At 38.9% G+C, this 9937-nt stretch overlaps 1 pseudogene; it reads left to right on the top strand.

The window, feature by feature from the left end:
* The first annotated feature begins 3276 nt into the window (after positions 1-3276).
* LOC134362581 (synaptosomal-associated protein 47-like) lies at positions 3277-4765 on the top strand (annotated as a pseudogene).
* Positions 4766-9937: the final 5172 nt, after the last annotated feature.

The following is a 9937-nucleotide window of genomic DNA, read 5'->3' on the forward strand; positions in this document are numbered from 1 at the left end:
TACTGAGAGGATGCACCAGTGGTTAGCTCCAGTAGAGGAAAAGAAAACAAAAGAAGTTCTGACTACTCACAACACAGTTTTCTTCAGAGTGGTGCTGGAGTCAAAGTCTGTGAAAGAAGAAATTTTAAAAGTCTGGATGATGTGACAAAAACGGTCAACTTTATTAATCAGAGACCAATCCACTCAAAAATGTTTTTGAAACTATGCAAATACCTGGACAAAGAGCATATAAATCTCCTGCTACAAACAAATCTGGTGGCTTAGCAGAAAAAGAGTTCTCAAGAGGAGTTTGGGCTAAAAGATGAACTGTCAGATCCTGCAGAAAATGTTTTAACTTCAAGTGGCAAGGTTCTTGGATTTAAAAGAAATGGAATTTTTTGACAAATTATGTTGCAGAAGGAAATCTTGACATGTTTCCACTGTTGACTGGATTTGAAGGTGAGGAAGGGTTTCTGTAAATCTCACGTGTTATTGAAAATCACCAGAGAGAACCATAAAACAATGCTGATAGTATTGGGAATGACAAGGGAATGACTGGGTGAAGACCCTCTCATTGAATCTTCTGCTTAGCCTGAGAATGTGACTTTGAGAGAAGAGAAGGACTTTGTGAGCAGCAGTCTGATGTGTACTCAAGATGAGTTTAATAATCTGCCTCTAGACAAGTTCTGGATTTCTGTGAAAAAATAGGCTCCTGCTATTCATGGGAAAACAATGAACATTTTGCTGAAATTTTTAACTTCTGTAATATGTAAATAAAATATGTAAATAAAGGTTTTCTTGCTTAAGAAGCATCAGAAATTGTTTTATTTCAGATAAAAATGAATCTGTGTGTTAGATTAGCAAAAATACACAAGCACAGGTTCAGTTAAGAGGTAAATTTCATTCTTTAGTTTTAATTTTAAAAATAACACTATTAATCCTTTTATACAGACCAATAAAAGAGATAAAGAAAGTAATACATGTATATAATAATTTTGTAATTGCTAGGCCTGTATGGGAGGCTGATCATGTCACTCAGTAGAAATATTTTTATATGGTTTTGAATAAAACTATCTTAGGCCAAACTTTTATTCACATCCCCTTGTTTATAGTTTTAGTAGCTTTTCTTTTCAACACTGTCAGTAAATTTCATGTTGGGCTCTCTCTTGCTTCCTCTCTCACCATGTGATCTGCTTGTACTTGCCGGCTGTCTGCCGCTTTCCGCCATGAGTAGAAGCAGCCTGAGGCCCATGCCAGACGCAGCTGTCCCAGAATTGTGAGCGAAATAAATCTCTGCTCTTTATATATATAAAACATAAATAAATAAATAAATAAATTTCATGTTGGAAATAACATTAACCAAAATCAATTTACAACCATTATGTAAATTAAATCTATTCCCCCATCTCAGAACAAATTCCTTGAAAGGCACAAAGTACTGGGGCTGGCTGGTTAGCTCAGTTGTTTAGAGTGTGGTGCTGAGAACACCAAGGTCCAGGGTTTGACCCCTGTACCAGCCAGCCACCAGAAAAAAAGAAAGAAAGAAAGAGAGAAAAAAAAGTTACTCCAAAAGGCACAAAGTACCAAAGCTCAGTCAAGAAGAAATAGTAACTTGAACAGTCCTATACTTACCTTAAAAATTCAATTTGTAGTTAAAAACCTTCCCACCAAAGACTCCAGAACCAGATGGCTTGCTTCACTGATGAAGTCTACAAAATCACAAAAATTAAATTATACCAATTCTACAAAAACTCTTTCAGGAAATTGAAAAGTAGGGAATACTTTCCAACTGATTCTATGATCTGGTATTACTCTGGTACCAAAGTCAGACAAAGACATTATAAGAAAAGCAAACTACGGGAGGGAGGTTTTGGTAATGGGCCACAATAATCAACCACATTGTATATTGACAAAATAAAATAAAATAAGAAAAGCAAACTACAGACCAGTATTCCTCATTAGCAGGGATGCAAAAATTCTAAACAAAATGTGAGCAAATTTAATTCAGCATTATATAAAAAGGATAACATGTCATGACCAAAGTGGATTTTATTACAAGAATGCAAGGCTTGTTTGACATTCAAAAATCAATGAATGTAATTCACCATACTAACAAACAACAAAAAAAGAAAAACCATAACGTCATATCAGTAGATGAAGAAAATGCATTATGATTAGAAGGGAACTTTCTCTACCTGATAAAGGGCATCTAAAAACAACTACAGTTACTATCATACTTAATTGTGAAAACCTGAATGCTTTCTTCCTAATATTAGGAAGAGTCAGGATATGCACTTTCACCACTGCTATTCAACATGGTACTGGAGATTACATGCAGTGCAGTAAGGCAAGAAATGGAAATAAAAGGCATCCATATTGAAAAGGAAGAAGTAAAACTGTTGTTATTTGCAGACAACACGATCATCTAGAAGACCCAAAAGAATTTGCAAAAAAGATATTAGAAGTGATAAGTGATTAGAAGTGAGTTTAGCAATGTTATAGGATATAAGATCAATATACAAAATTCAATTGTATTTCCATACACTGTTGAAAAACAATTGGAAACTAAAAAATTAAACACACACACACTGCATCAAAAAAAGAAATAGTGATAAACCTGAAAAAAATGTATAAGAGCTATACTCTGAAAACTACTGTCTTAGTCTGTTTTCTGTTGCTATATCAGGATACCACAAACTGGGTAATTTGTAAAGAAAAGAAAGTTATTTCTCATAGTTCTGGAGGCTGGGGAGTCCAAGAGCATGGTGCTGACATCTGGCCAGTGTTATCCCATGGTGAAAGGGTAGAAGGTGGAAGGGAGCATGCAAGACAGAGAGAGGAAACTGGGGCAAACTCACTTTTATAACAAACCCAGTCTCATGATAACTAACCCCCTTTTGTGATAATAGTATTAATCATTCATGAGGGTGAAGACCTCATGACCTAATCTGCTCTTAAAGGCCCTGTCTCTCAACACTGTTACAATGGCAATCAAATTTCAACATGAGTTTTGGTGGGGACATTCAAACCCCAGCAACTACAAAACATTGCTGTTAGAAATGCAAGCAGACCTAAATAAATGGAGAGACATACCTTGTTCATGGGTTGGAAGACTCAAATATTAAAATAAGGTGCCAGTGCATGAGTGCTCACAGCACCTCTGACTGGCTCCAGATGGTGTCTAGCATGTGGGGGTCTGGATCACCAGGGCCTATGTCTCACCATCCTCCAGCCTCCTGCAGCACTTCAGAGGCAAGGGCAGTGGCCTTGCCCTTGGCTTAGAGGACCTGGGTACCAATGAGCAGAGATGTCTGTACCCACACCTGGCCCTGCTCCTACTACTCAGAGCCCCAGAAATGATGGGTGCCTGGAAAACTGGCTTTCAATGAAACTCATGGTGGATGAAAAAAAAAAAAAAAAAGCTGCTGGTTAGCTTTCTCCTGTCCAGCATAGTGGAGATGAAGAAGGAGACGTCTCACTGGATCTTCAGCTCCACCACCATCCTGGAGGAGGGCCACGCCAAGTCCTGGTCGAACTCTCTGCGGTCCAGTGGCAACGTTGTTTTCAGCATCATTGAGCACTTCTGGAGGGCGCTGCTATTGTTGCCTCTGGGAACCGCTGGGGAGGCCACATCCTATCCCAGCACCAGGGGGAAGGAACCAACCAACCTCATAGCTTCTTCCCAGAGGTGTTTGGAGGACACAGCAAAAGTCCTTCACCATCAGGATGAGCAGCTGGACAGTGTCAGGAGAAACCTGGACAAGATGGAGTTGGGCCTGGATGTGGCGGACAGATTGCAGACAGAACTGGAATCTGTCCTGATGGCCCTTCAGCTCCAACCTTTGGAAGACACCGCCAGAAACGAAGCCCAGGGAAGGCGCCTCCACGGCTAGCTGTGAACCTTTTCACAGAGGGGATCGTGCTCAGAATTCCTCCTATTATTTCCCTGAAAAACAGAGTCCCCTGTTTGGCCTGGGAGGCTGATAGAGTTTGGATGTGTTGTCCTCCCCAAAACTCATGTGGAAATCTGATCCCCACTGTGGCAGTGCTGGAAGCTGTTTGAGTCATGGGGGCAGATCCCTCATGAATGGATTAATACTGTCCGTGGGGGAGGGAAGCTTGAGTGAGAGCTCATTCTATTAGTTCCAGTAAGAGCTGGTTGTTTAAAAGACCCTGGCACCTCCTCTCTCTCTCTTGCTTCCTCTCGCCATGTGATCTGCTTGTACCCACCGTCTGCCCGCCACTTTCCTCCATGAGTAGAAGCAGCCTGAGGCCCACACCAGATGCAGCTGTCCCAGAATCGTGAGCCAAATAAACCTCTGTTCTTTATAAATTACCCAGTCTCAGGTATTCTGTTATAACAACACAAAACGTACTAATACAGAGGCTCACTGTCCTGGTGTCTGCACTGGAAATGCACGACAGCAGTGCCATGCTCACACACAGGTTCGAGAGAGAAGACGTGGATCACGTTCAGGTTCACTCGCTCTATGCAATCAGCGTGCACCAGCGGTTCACTGGGAAGCCAGACGTGGCCTGTCGCTTGCTCTCTGCCGGGATGCCGGCAGTCAGGAAGATCGAGGCTCAGAAGCAAGAGAACTTCTCCCCCGCGGAGAAGAGCTGCGGCGCCTGGCACACAGATCCTGAGGAAGCTGAAGGGGCTGGCCCTGGACGCCGAGACCTAGCTGGAGCTGCAGGACAAGGCCCTGGACGGCATCACCGCTGCCTGGACCAGGCGACCTTGACGGTCCGCAGGCACAACCGGCGGATGAAAAGGCTGGCCTAGAGCTCAGGGGTGCCTGCTTCCCAGCTTCTCTCGGTTTGCTGTTCTCGGCCGGCCGGCCGTTGTGTCCACCGGGAAGCAGCTCCAGGCTGAGACATCGCTGAAGCCCTGCCAGGGGCCTCAGGACACAGCCTGGCGTTCTTCCCGTCCACGGGGAGGTCCTAGCCCCGTGACACCCTTGCACGGCGACCGTCCAAGATGCCCAGCATCAAAACCAGTTGCGTTGGCCATTTTGCTGAGCATGAAAGGAAGACCCGAGTCCTCATGAAAGAAATGTGGCTGCCTGTTCCCATACCTCTGCCCTTTAGACACTGTAGGCGTGTCTGTGAGTGACACGGGGAAGTAGACTCTTCCTCAGACGCGTCCCCTGCCCCCTGCACAACCCAGCGCAGGCCTGGGGGGCACTGACCTCGTCCCCCGCTTCCTGTCTCCCCTGGTCTCGAGTGGATGGGCGGCTTCCTCCCCAGGTGTGTTGTGAGTTTGTAACTGAAGTTGAGCGCCCAGAACACCTCCAGGCATTCCATAAACACCTGATGTCGTCTTGCACTGCCCAGTTTTTAGCACAAAGTGAATAGTGTTACTGAACCTTTAAACAAAATGTTGATTTCTGCTTTGGCTGTCCCATTTCTATGCAGAAATAAAAGGAAAATGCTAGTTTTAGAAAAATAAAATAGGGCAGGCCCGTGGCTCACTTGGGAGAGTGTGGTGCTGATAACACCAAGTCAAAGGTTAAGATCCCCTTACCGGTCATTTTTTAATAAATATATAAATAAATAGATAGATAGATAGATAGATAGATAAATAATTGCCACCTGTCCCCAAATTGGCTCATATATTCAATGTAATCTCAACCAAAATCCAGTAGGCATTTTGTAAAAATTGACAAGTTAATGATTAAATTCATGAGGAAATACAAGGTGTATAGAACAGCCAAAACAACTTTGAGAAAAAAGAACAAAGTTGAAGAACTTTTACTACCTGACTTCGAGAAATTACAAAACTACAGTAATCATGACAGTGTGGAATTGGCATCAAGACAGACAAATAGATAAATGCAAAGAATATGGAGCCCAGGAACAGTACCACACATATACAACAACATTTTTGTAACAAACTTCAAAAGCAATTCCATTCTTTTCAGTAAATTCTGCTGGAACAATTGGATATCCATATGCCAAAAAGAAAAAGAAAAAAGAAAAAAAAAAGAAAGAAAATGAACTTTGATCCATACCTCATACTACATAGAAAAATTAATTCAAACTGGACCATAGACCTAAATGTAAAACTTAAAACTATAAATATCCTAGGAAAAAACATAGGAGAAAAGTCTTTGTGACTTTGGATTAGGCTGATTTCTTAGAAACAATGCCAAAAGCACAATTCATATAAGAAAAAGTTTTAACTTTATCATAATCTAGAACTTATGCTCTTTGAAAAATACTACTAAGAATGAAGAGACCAGGCATGCAGTGTTGGCAAAATATTTGTAAATCACATATCTGATAAAGGACTTGTGTCCTTTAATATGTAAAGGATATAGAAATATTATCAAAACTAATTAATAAAAATGTAAAAAACTAACAACCCAATAGAAAATAGGCAAAAGAAGACACTTTACTATAGAAGATACACAGATGGAAAAAAGCATATAAAAAGATGCTCAAAAATCATTAGCCATTAGGAAAATGCAAATTAAAAACCACAATGAGATACCACCACGCCCCAAATGGAATGTCTTGCATTTAGAAGACTGCCCATGCCAAGTGCTGGCAAGGATGGAGCAGCTGTAATTCATATATACTGCTGGTGGGAATGAAAAACGGTATAACCCCTTTAAAAAACAGTTTGGTAGTTTCTTAAAATGTAAACATACACTTACCATATAAACCAGCCATTCTGTTCCTAGGTTTTACCCAGGAAAAATTAAAGTATATGCCCGTACAATGACTTGTACACACGTGATCATACCAGCTTTATTTGTAGTAGTCTCAAACTAGAAATAGCCCAAGGGTCCATCAACGGGTGAACGAATAAACAAATCATGGTATCTCCATACAATGAAATACTACTGAGCAATAAAAATGAAAGAACCATTTATACATGCTATAACATGGATGAATCTCAAAATAATGATGCTGAGTAAGAGGCCAGGCAAAAAAGAATATATATTGTATAATTCCTTTTGCATAAAGGTCGAGAAGATTCAAAATCATCTGTAATGCTAGAAAGTAAATCATATGAATGAGCATGAGGCATGTAAATGCAGGAGGCAGAGATCACCAGGGGGCACAAGAAAACTTTTGGGAGTTTTGGGTGTGCTCATTGTCTAGATTGTAGTGATGGCTTCATGGGCATATACATTTGCTAAAACTCACCAAATTGTACACTTTAAACATGTTGCAGTTTATTGTACATTAACTATACCTCAAGATCATTATTATATTTCCTCCCTGAAGAGAATCTTTTTGAAATAATTCTTAAAAATGTTTTACCATTTTCTCTATAATTTAGGTACTTTAAAATGCTGTATTAATTATTATTTGAAATTATATAAAGTCATTTATAGAATTTATGCTCTTTATGCCTATTGTGTAGTTCTTATAAAAGATTCATTTGAATCTTTTCATTTAAAAGTATATTCATAGATTTTTGTATCAGTTCCATTTTATTCGTTGTACGATTAAAATCTACTGTATCTTTATTAAATTTCTTTTTTATCATAATCTTTTGAAAGTGTAGATTTGATGCCTTCAATTATAATTATACTTATATTGTTTCATTTATGATAGTTTATTTTTTCATATATGCTTGACTAGCAGTGGTGAGAGTGAGTCTCTTTTTCAAGATTATTCTTTGAGGCAATTTGAACTTTGTTGATCTCAGATTAAGTGCATCTTTTTTTTTTTTTTTGCTTCTGAATTTTTTTTCTTCAATTATTTCTTAAATTGTGCATGTTGCTTGCCTTTCCTTTCCTTTCTTATATACCTCTACATCTTCTTGATTAGAGCTTAGATGCAGACAGCCACAATCTTTCAGGAAGAGACCTCAAATACAATGGTCTCACCTCCTCAACTTATATATGAGGAAACAAAGGCATAGTGAAGTAAATACCTTACCTAAGGCCAAGCAGCTGGGGGACCTGGGGGGGAACTCCAAGCTTTTGATTCCCTGTTCTATGCCCTTTTCACGACATCGTCTTCATCCTTCTATGATGAACATCATTTCTCTTTAATTGTTCTCTGCTTAATCTCCTCATGGTTTGTAACTGATGTTTTTATTTGTTTTGTTTGTTTGTTTTTTCCTTTATTACTTATTTACTACATTGTCTCATTTTTCTGGAAGTAAACCTGTCTTGTCTGAAAAAGCTTTTAATAACCTTTTCTCCCACCCTGCTACTGTAAGACTATGACCTACGTTTTAATAACACTATCTTTTCCTAATTTATAGGCCTCAGGTCTTGTTTTCTCTTTTTCTTTTTTCTTTCTTTCTTACAGACGATTGAGGTGCTTCAGTCTCATGCTTGTTGTTCTTACAATTTCCCCGCCCCCCAATTTCTTCCTTTTCTGTGGGCTCGTGAGTACAGGCTTTTCCCCCAGTGCCACTTTGCTTATTATGACTGAGGCTTACTTTGTTGAGTCGAGTCTTGCTTAAGCTCATTTTGTCTTCTACATGTCTCTTGTTACTTTAGTGGTTTTTCCAAAAACACTCATATTCACTCCATCTTCTTCACAGAACCCTTCTGCTTATAAAACGCAGGCAAATACAGAATTTCAATTGTATTGTACACACTAGCATGTGAAGTAAATCATCAGTAAAAACTGGGGTGGAGACTGTAGTGATTATAGTCTGGCTCCTCTCCGTATGAACCACCTCTCTAAGCATCCCTTGTTTCCATGATAGGTTGAGTACTTGCTGCCAGGCCTGGTAAACAGAACTGACGTGAGGTCAAATGAGAAAAAGTATGTGAAAGTAATTTGTTAACTAAAAAAAACACTGGGTAAATATAACTGTTATCATCAACATCATGATTATCAATGAACTAATGTTCTTGATGAAGTCATTCATGTTAACCTTTAAAGTAAAACATAAAGGATAGTTACATGTATCATACAGTTAAATTAAGTGCTGCTTTTGTGGGGCACATAGTGGACAACCATACTAGAATATCATTCCTAGAACTATGCAGGCCAGAATCACATTCCAGAAACTACTTTTTTAAAAAAGATCAGAAATCAGTTGAAATTATAATGAAACACATGACGTATTTTGATGAAATGTAATGTTCATATAAATGAAATGTCCTTACTTGTTTGCAATTATATGTATGTATATACAGTCATATGCTGCATAACATTTCTCTCAACCATGAACGCATATACTATGGTGGTTCCACAAAATTATAATGGCTGTATTATAACTTTAATAATATAGCCTGGGTGTGTGGTAGGCTATATCATCTAGGTTCGTGTAAATATACTCCGTGACGTTTGCACAAAGATGAAATTACCTAACGATGTGTTTCTCAGAACGTAGTCCCATCATTAAGCAACAGGTGACTGTGTATATATTTTTAAATGCAATAAAAAAAATCATCTATTTTTCAGACCTTGAGCCAAAACTGCCCAGCTAAGACACTCCTGGATTGCTGAATGACCAAAACTGTGTAAGATAATAAATGTTTGTTGTTTTAAGCCACTAAGTTTTGGGATAATTTGTTATGCAGCAATAGATAAGTAATACAGCAACTATACCATGACATTTCTTCCCAACTCTTTCTGGGTCCAGAGGGCTGGATAACAGCAGAGGAAGTCCAGCCCAGGAAATTGTAACAGAGCTTTTATTTTGGGGAGTTGTTGGATCAATGCTTTATCACTTTTTTTCCAATAGTATGTTGAGTCATGGATTTTAGGCTCTCTTAATCCTAAAGAGAGAACCAAGACTGATTACAGAAAGAACATACACAGAGTCTCTTAAAAACAGCAGTTTTCTCTTTTTGTGTATATAAAGATAACAGGTTGAGAAATTAAGCAGTTTTACCATCTTGAATTCTCATCAACAGGTATTAAATGTAATTTGTTAAGTTGCTAATCATTCATTGGTCTTAAAATTAAAAATTTCATTTCCAACAAATGAAATTTATATCATTATGGTTAATGTTAATGGTAGATAATAGAA

Source organism: Cynocephalus volans, chromosome 14, assembly GCF_027409185.1.
Source record: "Cynocephalus volans isolate mCynVol1 chromosome 14, mCynVol1.pri, whole genome shotgun sequence".
Lineage (NCBI taxonomy): Eukaryota > Metazoa > Chordata > Mammalia > Dermoptera > Cynocephalidae > Cynocephalus > Cynocephalus volans.